The sequence below is a fragment of the Apteryx rowi genome, unplaced genomic scaffold (assembly GCF_003343035.1).
Source record: "Apteryx rowi isolate R43461 unplaced genomic scaffold, aptRow1 scaffold_548, whole genome shotgun sequence".
Lineage (NCBI taxonomy): Eukaryota > Metazoa > Chordata > Aves > Apterygiformes > Apterygidae > Apteryx > Apteryx rowi.
In genome coordinates this window covers 134,224-160,195 of record NW_020450814.1, presented here as the reverse complement: position 1 = coordinate 160,195, position 25,972 = coordinate 134,224, and the positions used below count along the sequence as shown (strand labels likewise).

General features: G+C 40.6%; 1 protein-coding gene across 1 annotated transcript in view; it reads left to right on the top strand.

Annotated features, from left to right (window-relative positions):
• The window catches only part of PAG1 (phosphoprotein membrane anchor with glycosphingolipid microdomains 1), an 85,795-nt gene that overhangs the window by 43,028 nt on the left and 16,795 nt on the right, over positions 1–25,972 (top strand). The window lies entirely within an intron of this gene.

Here is a 25,972-nt window from a genome sequence, read left to right as displayed (position 1 = left end):
CTAAGAAAACAGCATCGGTCTTGCCTCCTCTCCTGGTACGTACATGTGGAATGTTTTAATCTACCTCATGCACGGAGTGAACAAACAAATGAACAACAGTGGAAGAATCTATTTGAAATATGACGACTGGAAAATGTGTGGCTTTTCAAGGCAGATGCGTTAGTTGTGATTTGGGGTCCTAAAAGATAGGCTTTCATGCTGTAATGCAATGCTAGACAGATCATGCAGACTGCATGGATACTACAAAGGTCCATCAGTGTTAGTATAGTACAGCTATGCTGCTTGTTTAGAGACACCCAGAATATTCATCTTAATCATCTGTTTCCGCTGTACAGTAGGTGCAAGAGGAAATACCACAGAAAGCCCTGTCACTGGAAAAATGCATCAGTTGAATGTGCAATGTAAATATTTTAACTAACCAAATGTAAACACGATTTTGCCTTTAATATGGGAAAAACCTGTCACAGTCAAACTAGCTGACCCAAGAGTGACCCTGTATAAATGAGGTACAAAATTGTGTTCACACATTCCAGTAATCAGAATAGAGTGGTTAATGAATTGTCTGGTGTGAAATGAATTGCAAATACAAATGTGCCTGACACAAGGCAATCAGAAGTCGCTGCTGTATTAACTCTAGAAGGAAGGACTTTCCGGGTCTTCCTGAAGTGCCTTATTTCATTCACAGATTTGCTATGGGGTTTTTTGGTTGGTTGATTCAAAGGAAAACAGAGTTCTTGGGGAAGCCCGGAGCAGTTACTCATTAGCTCTGCCTAGGTGGGATTCGTAGGTGCTTGAGGACAGCCCTTTAAGGGTGGTGCTCATACCCGAGGCACAGAAGTGGTTGTAAGCAATTGCAAGATGCCAGTGAAATCACAAGATAGAGCCACTGAGAAACTGAGGGGGACACTTGAAAATGAATTAGAAACATTGGTTACTATTGTGTGAATGTTAAGACCATAGTGTATTAAAAAGAAAAAAGTCCTGTGGCCTTTTTATCTTTCTCATGAAGGTGGAGAATTGCTAGTTGATAGAAAACAGAGAAGAGGTTTAATTTTAGTGCTGAATAAGGTCCTGAAGAACAGTGCTATAGTACAGCATACAGAATCCTTCAGATACCACTCATCTTTATCAGAGTGTAAATGCCAAGAAGGGTAGACCCTAACTGGCTTTTGCCCATTTTTTTCAAATTCTAAGTAGACAACAATCTGGAGATTATTTCATTGGCTGTATGCTCTGCTCAGTAGGTGGTTAATGCCAGAACAGGAAGAAATGATACAGAGGATTTGCCTGACCTCCATGGTTCATGAGAAATGAATTAGAGACATCTTATTCCTGTAGGCACAGGTCTGTATAAATTTCCAAGACAGAAGGTTTTGTTACTGGAATAGCTGAGAGAGATTTTTTAAGTTGATTTTTGTTAATATTACCTAAAATGGGTAATATATTGGCATCTGCCTTACCTTTGCAGCTACTTCATTCTAACAGCTGGAAGCTTATGTTTGCACATTAGCCTCAGAGCTTAAAAATGTCAATCCCTAGGTTAAAAAGCTGTATTGATTTGTCATTCTTCTTGTTAACGAGGGAGAAGTAGAAACACAGGAAAAAGAGAAAAGGGAAGAGTAGTCCCCCATGATAAATGCTTTCAGTTGGAGCACAGATTAATCATGAATAACATAGCCTGAGTGTCATCATCTGCTATTATTACTGCAATTTAGCCGTAGACAAATGAACATTTCTTTTTAAGAGTAAAAAATATCCAAAGCAAGTAGAAGAAACCAAATACTTTATCAGTGGAGAGAAAAATACATTGGCTTTTTTTTTTTTTCAGTACAGTGGAAATTAAGAGCCTTTTTTGTATGGATGAGAATAGTTTTGTGTGGATGAGAAGAACTTTCTCATTATCCCTGAATAAAATTTCTGTTGCTAACAAATGAAATGTTTTATGTAATAACCTCATGTAACTATTGTCTGGATTATAGATCATCCAAACCTCCTTTGCCTCCCAGACTGATATATCAATTTTTGTGGGAAAGCATGGATTCACTTAAATAACAAAGAACTCAATTTTTTCCCTTTAGGAATAGGGAGCTCATACTGCTCAAGTCCTGTATTGCATTAAAAAAAAAAAAAAAAGGATCTAAAACTGCTTGTTTTAGCAAGGGAGAAAGAGATATCATCAGAATAGTTTGTAGCACTGAAATGCATACTACTGCTCTTCTAAAAGAAAACAGCAGTATGTAGAGAAGGGGTTATGATAGTGGATGGAAAATAGGGAATTTAAGAGGAGGGAAGAGAAGTACAGTTGAAAAACCTTTGGAATGACACTGTAAACTTCAGGGAGAAAGGGAATTAGATGAAAGAATCTGTGAGCGTGGAAATAATAATATGAAGGGGAACATATTGTGCTGTTGAGATCTTTTGGCCTGTGTTTTGAAAAGAATTCAGAACATGTTCTGCAAATATATGTCTTTGGGTGGGTGAGTGAATGGGAATATTTCCATTTATGGTAAAGTGAAATAATAATGCCATTGCCCCAGCTGTTAAAATAGTTCAAAATCAACTTGAAATTGATTATTTATTGCAGTGTTAAAGTATAGACCATTGTGGTCAGAAGAAAGAGGGAAGTTGGAATCCGTCCCAAAAAGTGGGTGAAAGCATAATTTATGCTTCCCGTCCAAGCCATAAACTGTGTGTGTGAGAGGGAGAGAGACTGCTAGCCCAGTCCAGCTCATTCACAGTCAGTCAGTTAGATAAGACATGGTTTTTAAGAAGCCTCTTTGGATATAACTGTAAGTGAACAAATCTCGAGAGCCAAATCTGTGAGGGGAATTTGGAAGCCTCCATCAAAACCAGCAATGAATACAGCATGTATTTTGAACCTGAAAGCACAATCTGAGGTTAGCTTTCCAAAGCACGAGGACCACAGTGTCCCAAGCGTCTTTGGCACATGTCTGAGAACTTATTTCTGTAAAGCAGCATTTGTATGGAAGGTGGATGGCATACATGGGAGCCTACATGCCTGCAGTTGGCCTTCAAAAGCCATGTTTTCACTGTGGTATAGTGTAGCCTGTGATTTTTGTCTGCTTAGTCATTTCTGTGTAACACAGGCTTCAAATTCAAATCTGCATATAACCTATCCCAAGCAAAAAACATTAACTTTTAGCATTGGGTAAATCTGTCTACGCGCAGTATTTATACCTATGCTGTCTGTCAGTAGTCATAGACAATCTGCTATCATTAGACTAAATTAGCTTCCTAGATCTGCTCTTGTGGAGCAGCCAATTTCATTTCAGGGTATCTCAATTAAGTAGAGTATTCTCTAATAATATTTTACATTTGCACAGCACCTCTCATTCCAGAGTACTTTATAAATCATGTATACTCAACCACACTGACCTTTAGTAGTCCCTTGAGTGCAGGAGAGCAACTATTTTACAAAGCAGTATAAACCATAGGAATTTTTGCTCTATAATACTGGGGGGATCCTATTTATTTCAGAATGAATTATATGTTCTTACGTGTATTACAGCTTCAGTTTTTAAACACCTTTCTTGAAAATTTAACCAAGATAGGGTGCGTGGTCCTGTGTTTCGTGTATACCATGGACAAAGAGCTAATCCATCTTCCCAAGACTGAATTCTTGCAAGCATTTCACTCTTGTCTCTAAATGAACATAAAAGTATCACTATCTGTATGCCTTGACTGTCATTTTATTCATATATTGTCACCTATTTCTGCAGAAACATGTCAGCCAAAAGGCCTATAATCTGCATTCCTTCTCATTGTTGTGGATCCTGCCATCTCAAAGCGAAAGGTACAGCAAAACATGCAACAGAAAACCTATTTAATTGCTTCTGAGGGATGCAACTGTAGGTGAATTTCCAGGGTATCAAGGTCAAGAAAATCAGCATGGCTGTGCATTGGGCCAGTATATCCAGAGGAAAGATAAATCACACCAAGTGAACAAAACAGAAGGGAATGATGGTGATGAATTAAGCTCCCTGGCATTTGGTGCCCATTCCCATAAATATTAAGAGGATCATCCGAAGCCTGCTGAGATCAGTTAGCGTCTGTGAGGAAGGGGCTGAGGTCCTTAGGCTGCAGGGATGTCCCTTTGTGTCACACTGAGGCTCAGTTTAAGTGCAGGACTCCCTGGGTGAGGACAGATTCCCTCTATTTACATTAAGAAAAAATTATAGGGGAGGGATTTTTCTTATTTTCAGAGAAGAAATAGCTACGCAGCCTATTCTGTTTTACAGTATTTGCCAAACCAGCAGTTCTGGAGGTTAATTTGGGCCTTATTTAATCTGTTTTTGTGAACAGAAGACAGCAACATTCCTATTTTAATTCTAAAATTCAACAAATGGATTACAGCACTGCAGTTAACTCTGAATACCATGGATGATAGCTCAGTTAATAGTAGATTAAAAGAATCTTTAGATTTTCACTGTATTGTTTTGCCATTTAATCTCTTTGTAGCTTGTCTGGGTTTAATGTAGTTTGTTCTATTTAGTAGCATTACTGAGACAAACCCCATTAAAGTAGGCATTATAGTGCTTGTTTTGATTAGCACTCAAGGCCACAAGATAATGATGCTTAAAAAAATCTTGTGTTTCTCTCATGGTCATTAGCACTGTGATCACCACCAACCTTCTTAAAGCTGCAAGTCTTTTTTTGTTTTCTTTAAATCCAAGGGCCAACTGTGAATGCCTTTATTATGGTCTGTGACATTTGAACTGAAATGTTTATCTCAGAAATAACAGTTCTTGCTCCCTTCAGTGCTAGTAGTTGCCAGAAATCTGATCTCGGTTTGTAAGGCTTTATGGTCAAAAACTAGCACTACTAGGTAATATTTTGTAAAGCTTTTTGTTGTTGTTGTTTTATTTCATTTTATGGCAAAGCTTTACAGACATTCAAGTATGTATGCGTTCTTCTCAAACAACATCCTGACTAGAGAAAGAAATTTTCACTGCTCCTACCGGTGTAGGGAGCAGAAGCGTTTCAGTCCAGACTGGGTATGGGCAATTAAAATAATTTCCTCACATAACGTTTAAAACAGTGGCTTGTAATTCCAGGACAAAGCCTCTCAGCACCTCTTCCCAGCACTTGCCTGCACTCAGAGGATGAGCGGCTGCTATTACAGGCTAATGTCTTTAGAGGGTGAATGGCCATTTTAGGACAAATTATTAACTCTGTGCAAACAGATGCACTTGCAACCTATTGTGAAGACTTGCCATCATATGCTGTTTCCTTTACAGGTCTTAGTTTTGTTAACCAAGAAGAAAGACAACAGTGAAAAAAATGATGAGTTTGAAGTGCCTTGCTGGGCTCAGCGACTTGAAGGGTCTTCCTTCGGGTTCGTTCAGCCTTCGCGATCTGGCCACAGGGACCATACTCCTCACCTGACATCCGCGGGGAGTTGCTAGCCTCTAACAGCAGAACCAACTAGCCAGGACAATTAGCATTTTCCAATTACACAGCCAGCTCATTTTACTGGTATTGCTGCATTTTAGTTGCTCTACATGAACAGTGCACCTGAAACAAGAGTCTTACTGTAGGCATCATCCGTTATTCTTGAAGACCAAAGTATTCCTGTCTTTTCTGTAGCTTCCCAACTCCAGGTGTGAGAGCATGGCAGTCTCTTGAGGTCCTTTGAGCTACTTGTCAAAACCTCAGCACCAGCTGACCACTTGTTTTCAGGAGGATATTTCTATTTAAAGATAAAAATTGATTTTTTTTTTTTAATACTTAAAGACCTTTGTGTATGCAAAGAAAGTGTAGTATATGGAGCTTTATCAGAGAGCCTGCTTCTCCCCTGAGCTGGCAAAAGCCGTTGGGCAGCCCCACAGTGGACTGGATCAGGGTTTATCTGTGTTAAAGCTAACAGCCCTTTTGGGTTAGCCCTGACCCACAGCTGATCGTCTGATTCAGTTCACAAGCATTGGAAGTAATGTGAGCTGAGGGTTGCGTGAGAAAAGGACCAAGTGGCCGGGAATGGCCACCATGGGGGACAGGGGCACTTGTTTTGGGGGCATTATCAATTTGTTCAAGCTTAAAGTGATTGTGAAACTGCCACAGAAGTGAGCCAAATTTTGTAGAAAATTTGCCTGATTCTCCCTTCTTTCCGCCAATATAAACCTTTTGAGCACAAAGGCCCTTCTTGCCCTACCTTTTGTCATATTGCAGCCTGAGTTGTCTCAGCTTAATATGTCTTCCTTTGGTTTTGGCTTTTCTGGATAAATTTTGCTCACTAGAGCATCTAGTTCTACTATTGCTCTACTACTTGTTTTGTCTAACATTGCTCAGGACAGATAACTAATGCAGTAGTTAAAATACCAACATGTTAATGTTCATTACTGGGGATGGAAAACCACTTGTCTTGGAAGCAGTTACACGCAGAAGCAGACTGAAGAAGGAGCTTCCGTGTAGAATAACACTGGATTTAGTATTCAACCAGTCACCACGCTAATTTGATTTTTCCTGTTATTATTTTTATCTGGTTAGTTGCTACAGTTAAATTAAAAAGCATCTCCCAATATCTCCCAATATCTCAAAAAAATAAGTGAACCAGATCTCTGGGAAATATTATCTTAATGAAATCCTTTAAAATATATTTTCATCCTCATGTGTGAATATCTGATAAACTGAGAATAAATTCCCACAGTCTGCGATTTCTCCTTATTTATTTAATTTATATGCCATTACAGCTGTGAGTAGGGCTTTACAAAACCACAGGGACACAATCTTTGCCCTAAAGAGATTGTAGCTGAAATTAGACACAACATATAACCAATGGCTTCAATAGACAAAGCAGGATTACACCAAATAAAAATGATTCATATTGTGTTTATTGTATACATTGTAAGCTTGTGATAATACAATTATTTAGAAAAGACCCGTTTGTCATCCTGAATAGGGTGATTAATGACAAAGCTCTGGAATAAAGCCATCATTAGTGTTTACTGTTTTAAACCAGAAAACCTGAAACACTAATGACTAATCGTTCTTTCCTAAGGGCAATTAAATTGAAGAGCTGGATTTAATGGAGGCAATATTCAGTGGTATATTTGACTTTCTAGGTATTGTGGCCTCTAAGGGTTTTCACTCTGACTCTTTTTAGACCCTTCTTACGGACTAATGACATTTAGGTTGCCTTAGTGTTTTATTACACAATGAAGCGTGGACACTTGGGGGCTCTAACTGGACTTCTGTGCTTCCTTCACCCTTCCTTGTGGGTACACGGTGGATAATAAGATTTTTCACAGAATTTTAAGTTAAGGAATCTCACACTACACATGTAGAACTCTGTTTCTAATGTTTACTGACAGGTACCCATGTAATATTTTGTTTCTGGTAATAAGCCATAATTATGTATTACATAACTGGCCAAATGTTCCTGAGATTGGAAAGCAAAACAGGGTACAGTCCTCATGTAAATACCATAAGTACTTGCATCAAATCCTCAGGTTTTATTTTGACATTTGAACAACTAAACGTTCTGTTTAAGGGGAGCTTAGGTAATTAACTGAGGTCTGGCCACTGTTTCCAGGGATCTGCTAAAACAACTCACCTGCTCCAGTCCAGCTAGCACGTAGGAGCAACACAGGATGGGCAAGAGCATGAGACTGGAAACCCCCCATCTTCTCAGACCATTGCGCGTGCAAGGTGCTTTTTTTTTTTTTTTTTTTTTTTTTTTTTTTTTTTTTTTTTTTTTAATCTCTCTGCTCAAATATGGAAGGAGGTTGGTGCTCTTGCTCACCTACCCCACAGGATTCTTGCCTGGCTAATTAGTCAATATTTACGCAGGTCTGTGAAAACGCTTTAGAAGTGCCAATTATGAATTATAATTATCTTGTGAAGATGATTGGAAGCCCACATTTGCATGTTGATTCAGGCCATGGGAGTAAACCTTTCAAATAATGAATCTTATTTAAATGCCTTACGTATTCCTTATCTCTTCCTTTTTTTAAAGGATGATGAGAAACATTAGTTTACCCTCAGGAAAGATCAGGTCTGACTGTTTTTAATAATGAATTATGTACTTAGTCACAGTAGGTAAATTTACAAACCAAGCTGGACATGCTCAGAGATCGATTCTGCCTGTTCAGCAGATGGTTTTACACAATAGGCATCAGGATATGCCTGCTGAGACTTTAAAACAAATACTTCTAAGTAGCATTGTTAACTGTGAGCTTGCTAATACAGCGGCAATTCCTATTTTAAACTCTGCAGAGCTCCTACTTTATTTATATCTCATCTATTTACTGAAGTGTAATAGATTTACTCTAGGAAGAGACTAAATCTCAGCAGATTTCCACTGAAGACTGACATTTAAGTTTCAACTTACTTTCACAAAATAGTAACTAATGCTTAGCACTAACCATAGGGTACTTGACTATTTTTTCATAGCAGCACACCAGTATTAAAGACGAAAGCAGAATAGCCTGAAAAAAGAAGACCATGACTTGACTTACAATTTCTGAAATTCCTGGAAACCTTTTGCAGCAAGAATGTTTCTGTGTTTTTTCCTAAGGTCTCTGCATTTTCTTGTAACTTAATAAAATTTGCTGCTCTGTTTAGTTGGATAATAAAAGGTTTTGTTATTTATTTTTCACTGTGTAGATTGGTTGGGCAAACAGTTGACTGTAATGCAGATTTAATATTTAGCATGTAGATATGTTAATGTTGCATTAAATAAAAAAAAAACTAGAGTTGCACATAATTCCACAGAGGGAATTTTTCAGTTATTATGTGAGAGCAGTTGAGAACAGAATTGGGCCAGAAGCTCCCTGCATACCTAACTGCTTACAGAAACATAAAATTTTAATGGGTAAAAATTATGGGGAAGTGAACAGTTTTTTTAAAATATTCATGAAGGGAAAAGAACATTTTTTCTGAATAAAGGTCTTTTGACATGTTTTTGTCAATCTTATGCTTTTGACATGTTTTTGTCAATCTTATGCTTACATATGCATTCTGTAGCTGCATGGAGATGTTTAATACAATTTTGATACGAACCCATACACTGATGCTCTAGCAGAGGGGTCTTAACTATTTGTATAATAGCCAGATTCTTGTGATTTTATTTGCTTTGCCTCTTCTTCACCTGGAGTCCTAAGCACCATCAGATTATTAAACATTATAGGGTCTGTGGTACTGAACATTTCTACAAATCTGGTCATTCATTTTCTGTCATGCCAAATGGAAAGTGTGTGATTCTCTTGAACTGTTCTGTTTTGAGAAGGGTATTCTTCTGATATTAGACTAACATGCTCCATCCCTGTAAAAATCCTTAAGTTTTTCTAAGAAGGGTTTAGTGCTAGCATTCAGCCCTTGTGTAGGAAATGATTGTAGAGGTAGATGTTTGCATCTGTGTAATGCTTAAGCATGACGTTAATGGCATGAAATTCAGCTGCAAATTAAGACTCCTAAATTTAGATAAGTATCAGCAGGCACCTTTGAATGCTGTAGTTGTCTAATCTCCCATTATAGTCAGTGGAGATCAGGGCTCCTTTTGGTTGCCCACCCAGAAGCAGCAAATGCTATTTGAGATGACATGGGACACTTTTCATGGTCTCTATTGCTATTTGAGAAGCATGAGAGTTTCCCCTGGGTCCTGTGCCACGGCTGCCCACTCCATCCAGACATTTGGGTGTCTTAGTGAGTTTACAATGGCACTTGATCTCTGTGTGTGAGCAACTGAATCAAGGTGCTAATCAATGCTGTCAGCAAAAGCTAGAGAGCAACTGAGGTCACCTGAAGGTAGATATCTACAGACAGGATTCATCTGCCTGAAAACTGATTAAAATGTCCTTGAGTACCATTTTAAATGTCACAGGCTATGTCGCCTGGCCTCTAGCTGCCACTGCAGATGGACAGAAATCTCCTGTAGTTCCTGCATCAAGTTGTCCATCTCTACTGACATGTCTCCATGGGCATCCAGATATCTCAGATGTCCTCAGGCAACTCAAGTGGTCCTACCTGCCTATGTTAAGGCAATTGAATGGCATCCCTGTTGGCTGGTCAGCTGCTTCCCTTGCTGGGCTCCATTGCCAGGGAGCCACTGAGAATACAGGAAATTCAGAAACGTCCTTCACATAGATACACTTAGGTGTCTCATGTATTTAGATGTCGTACTCTGGAGTTGAATCCCACCCATCACATCACATGTGTGACATTTCACTGAGCCTGCATTGTCATCTGAGACTATGTTGATGGATAACAAAAAAATTATGGAAGGATGAAGAGGAAGAAAGGAGAAGAGAAAAGAGTGTAGACACTGCCCAAATTACTGCTGCGCACTGTAGCTCAGCCTGTGATTTGAACTGAAATGCATCGTGCAGTCTCTCCAATCCTTCAGTCTCATCTGGAGGGCCACAGAATGACAATGTGGGCAATTGAGCCAAGTCAGAAAGCCGCATCAGGAGAAAATCAGTATCTCTGAGGTTTTATCACTGGGCAGCAGCAGCCACATAATAGAATAAAACAGGCATCCTGAAGTGGGTCAAATGACTCTCCCTCTAGGTAGCAGTAGATATCATGTGGTAAATGGCTTGTTTTCTCCATCCATTCAGGCCGGCCTTTGAATTTTTCATCATCATTTTGCTTTTTCCTTGCCTTCACTTCACCAGTGTTTGCCAGCAATGCTATCTTTGTCTATTAGTATTTGTGTACTCGGTGGTGTGTGCTTTTTTTGGCAGTTTCCATGCAGATTTTGCTTGCTTTTTTTCCCTAAACTGTTTTGGTGCACATCAGCATTTTATCTGTTTACACGCACCAGGGAATGATAGGAGCCCTGATCTATTTGGGTCAGTGCATGCTTGTGTGTGTGTGTAACAATTGCAAGAATAAATTCTCCCTCACCAATCTTGGTTCTCATTCTTGCCCGTATAATATCTATTAGCTCCCTTCTGCTATTTTTAGACCTGTGAAACTGGGATAAAGAGAGATTATTCTTTCTGTTATTGTTTTCTTCTAGCCAAACTTAGTCTTGCATTTCTCCTGTTGGCCAAGTAAATAGTTGAAATACATAGCAAAGCAAGTAATTTAGCAACTACCCCAAACTAAGGTCTGTGGTTCTGGGTAACTAGTCAGCTGAAAATCCAAAAAGGATTCTCTAAAAAGATGACATCATTGTTTTTCTGAAAGTAGCACATTATTTTGATACTGCATCTGAGAAGATACACAGCTGGATAACCTCTGCTCTTTAGGCAGTTAGCCAGCTGTAGGTTGTAGTCAAGAAAATCTTTCAACAAAAAGAAAAATTAATTTACTGCTGCTGCCATCAAATTAACCTGTAAGTGTTTCAGCTTCAATAACTAATGGTTACTTCTTCATCTGTGAATGCTTTCTTTGAAAATCATGCCATCCTTCCATAGAATCTGATTACTTGTCAATAAAACCATCTCCCTAAGCAGTGGAAAAGGATAAAAAGAGGTTTGTTCTCTATTGGTGTTAGGTTATCCTTTAAAATGAGCCACGTTCAGGAAGGTAATGCACAGGGCTTGAGCACAGTAAGTGGTTCAAAGAATAAAGGTAAAGCATATGAAATGCAGACTGCTTAGTGAAGGAAAATTAGACCTGCTGCTGTCTCTTGGCTCATACAGAGTATTATAAAAGTGGTGTAATGGTGAATTGTAATAGATAACTAGCTGTTGAAACTGTTGGGGTTTTTTTATTCTAACAGTAGAAGTTCTTAAGCTGACTTCTCATTCTCGCGTATATGTTTGTGTCTTGTATGTTAGTTCAACATTATTTATCATATTTTAGGTAAACTGTCTTACTATTTCATCTCTATTATTTAAATCTCTTCCTGAGAGAGTGTTTTCATATATTTCTTTTCATTTGACCTTTTTATTTCTGGTATGTCTTTTTTCACTGCTTGGGCATCCTAATATTAACAGGTCGCAACCAAAGTGATCAGCAGATGTTGCTGTCTCTATTGGTAGTTTTATAAGGAGTTCATGTGAGTATGTTTGACTGGTATATTATTACAGAAGAATAATTTTGGGGGGAAGAAGTGTTAAAACAAAAATGATACCAGAGTGAGTAATGTTCAGATAATTGCAGAGGTGGCTCTATATTGCTAGGAGCAGCACTGTTTGTTGAGGGTTGGTCAAGAACTGATGGCTGCTCATAAAGAGGCAAGCGGCGGAGGGGAGCTGCAATATTGTGGCCACACAAGTATGACCTTCGAAAAGGAGGAGGAAGATGGAGAAATGAGGATACACAAGCTTAAGAGGGGAGAGGGGGAGCAAAGTGTCTGAAAGGAGACAAGACAACAAAGGTGGAGGGTTCCTGGTTGTGTGGGAGCTCAAAGGCAAGGTCTGTGTGTGCGTGTGGAAGTAGATTAATGCTTCTGGTGTGTGCTCTTTCCTTCTGTGTGTGCATGTGTGTGCTGTGGTTATGTGTCTGTACAGCTGGAAGACTCTTCTCAGTTGCTGTGGAAATAAGATGTTTATTACTGACCAGCTGCATAAAGGTTTCAAGCTTGCAGTCAGCTTTTCCCCTTGCATATTGTCACTATAAAACTGTTCTTCTTTTCCTCTAGTCTAATTTGACTCTCTCCTGTCCCTGGAGAACAGTTATCCTGTATCCAGTTTGGTTTTTCATCAAATTTCAGTCTTATTTTTCTCCTTCAAAACCCTTCTCAAGACCAGTTTCTGTGAGGAAAAAGTAATGCCTGGGTCAGCACAAAACCAAAAAACGAGGAAGAAAGCCAGGTGTGTTATTGACTGTGTGAAGTGACGTGATGTTCTGCTTGTCTCACCTACCAGGAGTTGCTCGCCTGTCGTAATGCTTTGGCAGTTCTTAACTCAAGGTAGTAGTAAAACTTTTTTGCAGCAGGGATGATGTATTTATCTTTCTCTCTACAGTGCTGCACATAGCTCTTCCTGCTAAAATGGTGCTAATGATAGTAACATGGGAAAGCATAGAGGCAGAGGAAGTCTCGCAGCATTAATAATACTTAAATTGCAGAAAATTAATGCCAACAGGCAGCAAAAAGAGCAGACTAGTGGAAGAAAAACAGGATTTTTTTCAGTCGATTGTTAATCGACAAAGTTTACAAGCTACAGGCCAAATTCTGTTTTGTGGTTCTTTCTTAGGAGCAGGAGAGCTATGTGTTTATTTGGGATCATGGTTTATCCTTGTTGGGGAAGTGTTCTGTTTATACCAAGTTCAGATTGCAAAGTGGTAGTTAGTAGATGACATCTAGACTAGAGATTTCCCTTGGAAGAACATGAGAAAGTATTTCCTTTATTAAGTCCATTTCTGTTCTCAGATGTTTTCCTACCAGGGCTCTTCAGAATAGAGCTGTTCATCAAATATCCAGCAGTCAGGAAAAAGTGCCCAAAAATGTGACAGGCAACTGCATTTGCCTGATATGTAAATGCAATATTCATACATAACTTTGTGAAGAGTTTCTTCGCCATAGTGTATGAACCAAACATCTCAATTACATCTAGAAGGAAAAGACCTGTTTTTCATTATCTGTGAAGATTTTCTGAATTATATTAGTTGCAGTTCATTAGATCTTATAATCGTATTTGCCGTGTGTCATTATGAGGGAGTGAGGGGCTTGGGTGTGTGCATAGGGATCCCCGTTTGCAGGTCATTCCCACAGGAACAAAGATTAACTTTTGCTGCCTCAGTCCATTGGGATCAAGTCCAGATTTGTATCTTTCTTTCTTCACAGCAGGAAAGCAGGCAGATAAAATGCACCAAGTGCCAGGAAGTTGGTGTGGGGAGCAGGAAACAGTTTGATTTATTTTGTCTTGTTACCCCACATTATTGCACCTTTCCTGGAGGGATCACAAAACATTAATCTCCCCTGCTTTTGCCCTTGATTTATAGATATCGCCTCTCCTAATCCTAAAAGTTAGATATCTGGTCTATAAGAGGAGACTAGATGTGACTAGCTTTGAAAGTACCCCTCTATTCACAGACAGAAGTTAGGCTTCACTGACTACTCAGTGCATATAGAGAGCTAATTCAGATTATTTTTAGATGATTGAAGTGAACTAAGGCAGTGCCTCGCCTCAAGGACCACACAGCTGTGTTTCCAAGTTCAAGGAGGAAAGCACGACCATGTAAATAAGGCACTGGCTTGGGACTCTGGCTGTCTGGGATCAGTTCTCATCTCTGCCAAAGATCTCTTCAAGAATCACCTAATCCTTCTCTGTCTTGGACTTTTTAGTGTAAAGGAAGTATTTACACAGACACTTTCTTATGTAGTGCCCATCTTATCTAAACAGAACATAGATTTTTTAGGACAAAGAGTGTCTCTAGCAATGCAAAAGGCCTTGCATAGATGCACTGAATATATAAGAAGAACTGAAGTCCCTATTGAAATACAAATGCTAAGTTGAAAAATCACTTTACTGAATGACTTAGAGTGAATAACGAGGAATTTGAGCCTGAAATAGAGCTTCACCTTTACAAAGCACATCACGTGAATACTTTTTTTAAAAAAAAAAATTGCCTGTCACTAAGCTAAATGAATGACTGCTTCTTCTCTCATTGCAGGATATTACACAGCTCAATCCTAACTAATTCCTTTTGCTTCAAGATTATTTAATCTTAAATATAACAAGCCCTTCTGATGTAATTTGTACTCTACCTCCAAGGACCATCACTTAGATTCCCTGGAACTCTTCGGTCTTCCAGACTTTTATATCTATAAATTATATGCTAGCATAGGCACGCAGTAATCTTAGTTTATTAGATTTAAAATTCCTTTGCTTAGGATTTTCAAAAAATGTAATGATTTTATGTGCTTAATTTTAGAGGAGTCCCACTCAAGATATGTTACAGAATCACAGAATCGTTTGGAGATCATCTAGTCCAACCCCCCTGCTCAAGCACGGTCACCTAGAGCACGTTGCACAGGATCGCGTCCAGGTGCGTTTTGAATATTTCCAGAGAAGGAGACTCCACCACCTCTCTGGGCAACCTGTTCCAGTGCTCTGTCACCCTCACAGTGAAAAAGTTTTTCCTCATGTTCAGATGGAACTGTCTGTGTTTCAGTTTGTGCCCATTGCCTCGCGTCCTGTCGCTGGGCGCCACTGAAAAGAGTCTGGTCCCATCCTCTCGACACCCTCGCTTCAGATACTTGTACACGTTGATAAGATCTCCTCTCAGCCTTCTCTTCTCCAGGCTAAACAGGCCCAGCTCTCTCAGCCTTTCCTCATAAGAGAGATGCTCCAGTCCCCTAATCATCTTTGTAGCCCTTCGCTGGACTTGCTCCAGTAGTGCCACATCCCTCTTGTACTGGGGAGCCCAGAACTGGACGCAGACTCCAGATGTGGCCTCAGCAGGGCTGAGTAGAGGGGGAGAATCACCTCCCTCGACCTGCTGGCAACACTMTTCCTGATGCACCCCAGGATACCATTGGCCTTCTTGGCCACAAGGGCACATTGCTGCCTCATGCTTAACTTGGTGTCCACCAGCACTCCCAGGTCCTTCTCCGCAGAGCTGCTTTCCAGCAGGTCAACCCCCAACCTGTACTGGTGCATGGGGTTATTCCTCCCCAGGTGCAGGACCCTGCACTTGCCTTTGTTGAACTTCATGAGGTTCCTCTCCGCCCACCTCTCCAGCCTGTCCAGGTCTCTCTGAATGGCAGCACAGCCCTCTGGTGTATCGGCCACTCCTCCCAGTTTTGTATCRTCAGCAAACTTGCTGAGGGTGCACTCTGTCCCTTCATCCAGGTCACTGATGAAGAAGTTGAACAAGACTGGACCCAGTACTGACCCCTGGGGGACACTGCTAGCTACAGGCCTCCAACTAGACTCTGCCACTGATCACAACCCTCTGAGCTCTGCCATTCAGCCAGCTCTCAATCCACCTCACTGTCCACTCATCTAACCCACACTTCCTGAGCTTCCCTATGAGGATGTTATGGCAGACAGTGTCAAAAGCCTTGCTGAAGTCTAGGTAGACAACATCCACTGCTCTCCCCTCATCTACCCAGCCAGTCATTCCATCATAGAAGGCTATCAGATTGGTTAGGCATGATTTCCCCTTGGTGAAGCCATGCTGACTACTCCTGATCACCTTCTTGTCCTCCACATGCTTGGAGATAGSCTCCAGGATGAGCTGCTCCATCACCTTTCCAGGGATGGAGGTGAGGCTGACTGGCCTGTAGTTCCCTGGGTCCTCCTTCTTGCCCTTTTTAAAGACTGAGGTGACACTGGCTTTCTTCCAGTCTTCAGGCACCTCTCCTGTCCTCCATGACCTTTCAAAGATGATGGAGAGTGGCTTAGCAATGACATCCTCCAGCTCCCTCAGCACTCGTGGGTGCATCCCATCAGGGCCCATGGATTTGTGGGTGTCAAGTTTGCTTAAATGATCTCTAACCCACTCCTCCTCGACCAAGGGAAAGTCTTTCTTCCTCCAGACTTTCTCTCTTGTCTCCAGGGTCTGGGATTCCTGAGGGCTGGCCTGAGCAGTAAAGACTGAAGCAAAGAAGGCATTCAGGAACTCTGCCTTCTCTGCATCCTTTGTCACCAGGGCACCCACCCCATTCAGCAAAGGCCCCACATTTTCCCTAGTCTTCCTCTTGCTACTGATGTATTTGAAGAAGCCCTTCTTGCTGCTGTTAAAAGGCTATAATATCCAGAGTGTTGAATACAACGCATTTTTTAAATTTCTCAGTTTAGGTATACCTATTTTCTAAGCACGTGTCTAAAATTTCATCAGTCTAACAGTAAGTATCTAACTAAGTGGAAGTCATCTAGTCCGCTGCTGTGATGAGTACAGAGGTGAGGTCTCTCAGCTGAGATCCCATAGGTAGGATCTAGAAGCCTATTTTTGGAGAGGTAAACCTACATAAGATGAATCCCACCCAAAGTAGTAGTCTTGCTTTCTTAAAAAGAGTCCTACTTCTTCAGGAGTGTTTCACCAGGGACAGTCAGAGCGTTGTGTTTTGCTGCTGCACGTTCTGCAGTCTTCAACAGTTTTGTAAGCTCAGTGTCCTTTGGAAATCAGAGGTACCCACCGGGAATGTCCTGTTTACCCATTGTCTTTCATGGGCCTGATTCAGACACCCATTTGTGAAAAAGGAAGAGTGGATTTCTGTGGATTTCAGAGGTCTCTTAGGCCAGTTTAGAGGCAATCTCTGTGTGTGTGTGCCTGCTCTCCAGGCTGGGGGGAGTTTCTCTATTTCTATTATTATTACCTGAGTTTACAAAAGGGTCGCTTGAACCACTTTATGTAGAACGTTGTTGCACTGCAAAGACTAAAAAGAGACTTGGCACGGTAGAATTACAAACAGCAAAGTGAAATTATAAACAGGCTGTGTTTAATATGAAATAACATCTAGTTCCAGGAAAAGCAAAGCTATCAGGAATAATAGTGTCAGAGCTGGAAACACTTCACAAAGACAGCTTTCATTTCTATATGCTCTAAAGCATGTGGTAATAGTGGTCTAATTACCTCACTGAAGACAGAAAGCAATGTGGGATACTGTGGGGGTGTGGGAAAGAGAATAACATGCTACAATTAAATTACAATCTTTGGCATGGTCACTCATCAGATAAAGCTTTTCTGCTCTAGCATTCAAGCCAGTCATTATCTGGCTGCTAATGCCTGGGGAAAATATGTGGTGTTGCTGTGAGCCATTTCGCATAGCCTTTCTGGGTTTCTTCCCAGCAGCTGTCTGGCTGAACCGATACTCTGCCTTGGAAAGCCAGGGCCGCAGCTCCTCATTTTCCCTTTGCTGGGCTAGGGGCTGTTGTGGGGCTGATAACCGGGTAGTTCTCTTATCCCATCTGTGAAATGGGGGTAACATTATTACCCACCATGAAATGAATTTGTGAGCTTTAAATTATTTATTTAAAAAAACAGCGTGTTTAGGACCAGATTTATAAAAATAGATAACTTTGGCAGTGGTTTGTGAGTATGTGCTTTATACATAGAAAGACCTTGTGAATATGGCAAATAAGTGTGCTAGCAATATGACAAGATAAGTGCATGATTATGTACATGTATAAAGCCCAGGATGCAGACTGTGTATCACTGGGACATAATCATATTCACATGCAATTACATTCCTTTGAACCTGCCTTTGAAAATCCAGTTTTAGGGTCTGCTAGAAAACCTTCCTGATAACATCTGCAGTTTCCTCTTGTTTTCCAAATGCTCGCCCTTTTATTAGAAACTCTTCCCCTGCCTTGAAGCACACTCTTGAATTCACATGCTTAATTCTTCATTTCACTTTCTTGTTTTTTCTTGCTTTCCAAAGTGTCTTTCCAAAGAGGAGGAAAAGCCCAAGAATTAGGAACACTCTGAACATAAGGAGGGACAAGAAATGGGTGTTACAAAGGAGGTGCAGACTGTGAAGAAGTTAGTAGAAGAAGGAAAGTCAGGCAGTGGGAAATGGGGAAACACAAAGTGATATTGCTCAAGTGAGGATACACCTTAGGCAGAGATAGGGTTCTTAAGCAGAACAGGAAATGTCAAGAGTGAGAGTTATTTTCTATGGTTGGAGGCTGCGGTATTGGGAGGAAAGCATAGGGGAAGAAAAGATATCCAAGGATGGCTCTGAGTTTGCAATAGTGGACAGAAAAATTGCTAAATTTGTTAATAGAGATAGAGAGAAAAACATGAAAGGAAAAATCTAGAAGGAAAAAATCAGTTCAACTTTGAAAATGTTGGCCTTGAGGTGACCAGGTCTGGCAAAGCATGACTGTGTTGATTGGCCTATAATTACGGATAGCTGTGTAGGTCAGCATTTACTGAGGCAAAGGCCTTTTTTAATTTTTCTGTAATGCCACAGATACATGGTTTCAGAGAGACTTGGTTTCTATTTAGGAGATGTTAAGACTTAAAAGTGCTTAAAAGTGACCAGTAATTTGGGACTGTTCAGTTTTGCCTTAGATCTGGTTTTGCACTATGGAGCACACACGCATCCTTTGATAAGCGGGCTCTGATTTCTGTGAAGGAAGATACAATGGGGAATTAGATCAGACCCTCATTATTCTGCTGTTTCACTGAGCAGAAACATGAACTCTTCTGAAGGCTTACGACACATGCAGTGTCTGCAAGGCATGTCTGACAACCTCCGACAGCATCCCAGTCCATTGCAGTAATTCATTCCAGCACCAGGCTTTCAGGATCAGGCCTTAATTATGTGTACATCTGGTCTCCTTTAGCATTTCTTGTCTGCCTGGAATAAGAAGCATCTTTTTGACTTTAATTGTTGTAGTTAAGCAGTTGCTGCCAAGCAAGTAGCCTAAAATGCAACTGTACTAGAACACCATTAATCTGACATAGAAAAGGGTTTGTCCTCATCTAGTGCATAGGAACCCTAAAAGTGAAATGCAGCAGACACTAAAAAGAAATAGCTACTAAGATCATGCTCTTAATGTTTGTATAGTTCAGTACTGGATCCACATATAAACAGCTAGAGACTGAAACAAGGCAGGACAGGTACAGAAACAACGCAAATCAGTCTAACATCTTTTTTACAGTGCCTTTCAAGATGCCACACAATCTTGCTTCTGGTGATACTGTGGTGCTAGAACAGCTTATAATAAGCAGGACCTCAGCTCAGACAGCGGTCCAGCTACCGGTTGTCCCTAGAAGCATTTAATAGTGTGCAGTTACTGTTAAATATCAAGCACTAACTTAAAGCAAGGATGATGTTTGCATTTTCACTCGATTCCATAGCATCATCTATTTTAATGTAACACTGCCTCTAATTTATCTCTTTTTGATAAAGTTTTAACAACTTTGCACTTATTTAATTAGTTGCCCATAAAGGCTCATTGCTGTATTGGTATCTTCATACAGTTTTTGTCACATATAAAATTAGGTGAATGCCCTGGGCTGCAAACAGAACTGGGAAGAGGAGAGGCTGGGTTTGGAAGATGATGAGAAGAGCTGGAGCGGGGTAGAAAGTTGGACCCATCCTGTGGTGGATGAGTATGGAGATCAGATAAGGCTCTCTAGCACACTGAGGGATTGAGGTCAAAGGATCCACTATTTTCAGATTCTCAGTTTGAGAGATGAAGGATCTGATTTTACCAGGTGCCCTGGACTGTATGTGTGGTCTGTATACATGAAACACTGTCAGGGCACTGAATGTCCATCATTTATGTTATTAAATTGTTACAACAGCCTGTGGCATAATTTCGGCTGGAGTCAAACGGCTCTTTCCCAATCTAATCCCAGGCACAGCTCAGGAGTTAGTTTAAACCAGAGACCACTCCCAGTGGGCAACTTGGGTACAACCACTGTTTTATGGAGGATAAGAGAGTTTAGCAGTACAGACACAGGCTGTGCCATGCCAGTTGGCCTCAGTACAAGACAGTTACCCCAGGCATGTTTTATTTATTGCTATAGATGTAACATTGTTGTTCAAAGTACAAATCACACCGACTGCTGCAGGTAGGCTTCAAAGTAGGTCCTGGATCCAGACATACCTGTGAAAAGTTTGACCTGAGTAATTTGCCCACACAGGGACAAATGCAGCCCGATGGTGTCACAGAATGTGGGCACGTTGGCTTGTATTATCAGGAATCCATCAGCTCTGATAAGCTACAAGAAAGAGACACTCAGGAGCAGCTTCCAGCTGCTCTGCCATTAAAGCCTTGTGAAAAAGGCTGGTGAAGAAGATCAGAGAACAGTTTCAGTTTAAAATCAAGAGGTTTAGAGAGGGTTCTTTGGATGAAGAAAGGGTTATTTTAAGTTCATTTTAACACAGGGCAGTTGCCTGATCCAATTCACTACAGAACTGCACTTAATCTCCTGCCAGCAGCAAGAAAATAGGACCAATTTGTTATTTTCCATATATGTAGAGAACACTTCTGATGATAGGGAGAAGATTCTGGATTGAGTAAAATGAGCCTGCCACATCCTCTCTCTTGTCTAAATAAAATGCATAGACTATAAGAAGCTGTTTGGTGTGAAATCTTGTTGGTGCAGGAGTTGTCATAGTAAGGAATTGCTTTTCTTTGGATTTTTTTTTTTTTTAATGGTCTGACAATGTCTCATTCAAGGGACACGCTCAGTCTTGGGACACTTGGCAATATATTGTACCCACTGATGCCTGAGCTTTGTCTTAAGCTGCAGAATGAGTTTTCTGAGAAGCAAATAAGGTAACAGGATCTCATTCGGTTTCCTGTAGAACTGCAGCTTTGTAGAGAAAGTCAGTTTTCAAAATCTGGAGGAATGTAAGATAAAAGGATCTACATCTGTGGATGTTACACCTGCAGGACTGTCTGCTGCTGCTGCCCGTTCGTTGTCATCCAAGTTTCTGTTCCTTTGTTATGTTTGGATGACAGTGTTAGCAACTGGATGTAGACAAGAGGACATTCGTTTCATACCTCTCGTCTGCTGTCTCGCTTTGTGGTTCCATATATCTTGTACTTCACCATTTTCTGGTTCGTATTAATGCAACTCTTAGTGAGCTTGCTACCAGACCAATAAAAATCTGGTTTAAAAATTATGACCTTCTTGCCCACTCCCTCTCCCTCCCACGTCTATATTATTAGAGTGGAGGGGATCGTTCAGCTTGGATGATCTGACTAATCTGTTTTACAGTTTAACGGGTATCAGGATAACTGAAGGCACAGAAAATGGGAGGGAGGGAGAAGAAAGCAGCAGGAGATGGAGCAGCTGGAGAAGGAAGCTCGCAACCAAGATTTTTCGCAGAGGATCAGCATGTGAAGCTCCTGATCAGCGCCCTTTTTAGCCGAACCTGGTCTGACAGTCTAGGACAGAGAGTCCTGATCTCTGACCTCTCCCTGAATCTATCCTGTCCTGTTGTGTTTGGGTTCTCGCATTCAAAGTCGTTCAGTTGTCAAAACAATTTCTTCCCTTGCTTGTGCTGTATCTATAATTCATAAAGAAAACCAGAAAGGTGACGCCATCAGCTTTTCCCACTCTTTCCCCTTGGGACGTTGATGGAAAGCGTGGGCCTGAGGTGGTTTATAACAGGCAATGTAAAGCCCAAAAGCAGTGGTAAGAAGCCAAGGCGAGGGGCGGTGGGTCAGGTCCCCTGGGAGCCTTTCCGCTGGGTGGCCATGGGGCTGCACTGCCACCTCGTGTGGTGCCGCCCCAGCCCCGGAGCTGCACAAAGCGGCATAGGGCACAGGCTTTGCCTGAAACTCTGCACAGAAAACACAGACCAGATCCCAGATCCAAAGGACGCTGGATCGGTCCCTTGGTGGGCTTTGATGACATTCAGGTCTCAATGCAAGCTTTTGCAGCAGCTTCCTCACTAGCTGAAATTCCCACTCATCACTCTCCTTAAAACCACAGCCTCCCCACGCTCTTTTGTGTGTGTTGATTTCAAAGCGGCTTCACCCCCAATACATTTGTATTCTTCAGTTTGGCAACAAATTTGTGCTTGTGCCCTGCATTGCAGACTTCCATCATCACCAAATCTTGCTGAAATGCCTAAGCTGTGCTTTATCCCTGGAACACTTGTAAGGACAAATAACACGTTATTCGCTATGAAAATGAGGGTCATGTAATGAAAAAAACATCTTTCTGCGACTGCCAAGCATAACTGTGCATTTATGTGCAATTTTCAGGAAATGGCTATTGTTGTTATTTGTCATATAGGTTCCACTATTGGCAAATATTGATGTCTAAAATGCAAGGAAAAATTACAAGAAGAAGGAGAAATTCTATTAAGTATAGTGTAAGATTTACTTCTCTGAACTGAAAATGATTTTGAAATGTTAGTGTGAAGTCATTTGTGTTTTGTCCTAAATGAAATAAGTTTTCTCATCCAGGTATTCCAGGCCTGTCTTTGTTATTCTTATATAGAGTTTGATATTACCTACAACTTGTGTGGAGATTTCTAAACAAAGATATTCTTGCCTTTCTCTGGCAAAAGTACAACCTAAAGAAATCTTCATCTCAAAAGATCTTCACAGATTTAAATAATAAAAAAAAAGTTCAACTGACCATTACTCTCTCAGTGATGTCTCTGCAAAGTTAAAATATTCGAGTCCGAGTGCCTTTCAAGGGTGGTAGCAGGATTTTTTTCCAAGCCAAGCAGATGAAAGACTGCACACAAGCCTCCATTTTTAGCAATGGGATTCATTGAAGCACTGAAGCACAATCGCATGAGCCACAACGGTAACAGCAGGCACAAATACATTTTTCCTAAAGGAAGAATTCACCAGGGGGCAGCACAATATAACTTTTTCTTGTAAAATTTAATGTGTAATTTAAAGTTAATCATTTAAAGTGTCTAAAGAGATTTTTTGAAATTAGCTGCTTGTTGTTCCATAGTTATGATTGCAGCTAAGTTTCTCATTAAAGCTAGCCTCTGAGCAGCTCCAAAATCCATTAACTGTTTGGGGTCCAGGCATTCACCAAGTGAAGCAGATGGTTGTATTTTCATTGTATCTCCGTGCCAGGTTTCCATCCTGTGCTGCTCAGGTGGTTGATGGGTGCTTGTCCAACCCTCAGTATTTCAGAAGCTCTCCTGTGTGCCCAAAAGGAAACTATTTCAACCTCATCATTTGGGAGGCATTAATCAGTAGGAATAAGCTCTCTGATGGCTGAACAAGTATCATTAGAAGGGTGCAGTGCTCAGCGGAAAGCATATGCAGGCGTGCTTTCCTGTGTTATGATTATATTCACTTCTTGTCTTATAACAAGTAGATCATTGAGCAGCTTCTAGGTTCCCTTTCCTGCACTTATCAAACTCCTGCAGTTTAAGAAGCTGAAAGAAGTCATGTCTTGCCTGCTCAGGCTTCTCTCATGGAGGGCTTCATTACTGCTTCATTCTTTGTGAATTTATTCCAATTTAATGCTCTATTCTGCTTGCATGAGTAACCAGGGTCTGCAGTAGTTGCCTCCCCTAGTTCAAGTGCCACTGTATTTTTCTGACCTTTTCTGACCTCTTTTTTTTTCAATTTACAGTGAAAGCCTTGTATCTGAATTCTTAGTCTTTCACTGTAGCATAACTACAGTTTCTGTCCTTGGCCCTTTTCTTGCCTCCATTTGGCTTCTGCCCAGTAGGATTTCTCATTGCTAGCTTCAGTTTGCACTTCATTCTTGATGCTCAAACATACATCTCCCTTGACTCTCTGCCTCTGATCCTGAGATCTTAAAAAGGACTCATCCTTTTTAAGCTCTGTCTCTCAACTCCACCAGCTGCTGCTCATCCTGTAACTTCCTAATTCTGTACGGGAGCCTTCAAAGGTTGCAGCTTTCCTGTGTGTCTTTGTCCCAGGTATCCTTAGCTTTCCTTAGCTCAGATATCACCTTTACTTCATTAGGCCAGCAGCTTCAATAGGTAAGAATGTATTTGTAGAATGAGAGAATAACTGCCTGCCATATTAGCTTTTGGAAGGTTACTTAGTCAGTTGCATTTTCTGAGAGGAATATAGTATTGTTCTTCAGTGCAGGCATAAAATCGTAAACTTATCACTAGAAATTATGTAATGTAATGTAAATGATTTCGCTCAAGACACCTTTGTGTCTGCTTTAAAAAAATCAAATAATATTTGTTTCTGTTTTCTGAAAAAGGTGAAAAATATTTTGAGATCCCTATCCTTTTTTCCTATATTTTCCTCTTCTTTGTCCAGTATTTAAAAAATAAGGAGCTTTTTTTCCATTTGCATTCTCTCCTTCTGTTTTATTTGTTTCCTGACAAAAATATGGAAGAAAAGACAATATAAATGTGGAAAAAAAGCTTTTATTCAGTTTTCATTTTCTTCCCTTTCCATTTCTGTCCTTTTTTTCCAAGGAAGGAAGAAAAAAACAGTATTTTTTTAAAGTCAAGAGGATGGAGTTTTAAAAGTTTTTAGAGGTTGGAAAAACGCCTTTGAAAATTTGTAAAAAATGAATGTTGAAAAGAAAATCAATACTTTCCATTCAAAACTTCTAACAAAGGTTTGGAGCTAGTTAACTCGCCCACTGCAGCATGCTTTGGAGTGTCTTCTAAATGCCAGGTGAAGGACAGCCCATCACCTCCACGGGAATCTCTTCCAATACACCTATCCAAGAGGTCTTTTCAGGCATTAAAGCATGTTTTCTGCTGACTAAATTGATTCTGTTTCTCTTAAGGTCTCTCTGCTTTGCAGTCAATGGTGTGACCATGTGTGTACACCTAGTGTAGACATACCCCAAGTTTTGCTGTAGTAGGTAGAGCTGTATCAGATGCACATCTGCCATGTAAATATTTTTTAGAGTGGCCTTTACTTGCTTTTCAGTGCTTAATTTTCCAAGCTCCAACAATAACCAGAGAAGCGTAGAGCTCAGCATCGCACCAAAGTCCCCGCAGAAGCAGGACACGTGCTGGGCACATCCTGCCCTACGACGCCTGCTGCGGTGGCTACCCTGTTCCCACAGTGCGGAGCTGCCAGGAAGGCAGCTGCGGGCTTTGCCCAAGCGTTGTACACCTGCTCCTCCCATGCTTTGTATTTACTGGGTTTTAAAAGCTATAGATTATCTGATTTCCTTGTTATTTAGCCAAACTAGAAATATTTAACTCCACTTCAAAGTCTGTCTTTCTAGGATGAGAAGCTTCTGTTCCTACTCTATTGACTTCTCCAGCCTTAGGTCTTTCTCAGTGTATTCCTTATACCCTCTGCTCCCCACAATAAATATACACCAAACAGAGTAAATGGGATATCTCTAGAAAGGTTCAGAAAAAGTAATAAATTCCATGTCTGTTTCCCCTCATTCTCATTGCAATTCCATTAATATCTTAAAAAATACATAAATATATTATGACTGCAAATTAATATCTAAAAAAACATTGCTTCTGTTCACCATGGGGTTATTTAGTAAAAACTGGTTCTTTAGGAAATGCATCTGTAAGTCTGATCCTGCATGGTAGAAATCAATGAGCTAATTTTATATAGGAATAGGAATAGTCCTTGTAAGAACTGCCTAGCAACATAACTTAGTATTTAAGTCCCTTCTGCTCCTTTCCTTTGATGTGAATGGTCTTTTCTTGGAAATTAAGCTTCTTCTCATAAGATTTTAATACCAACATGGTAAC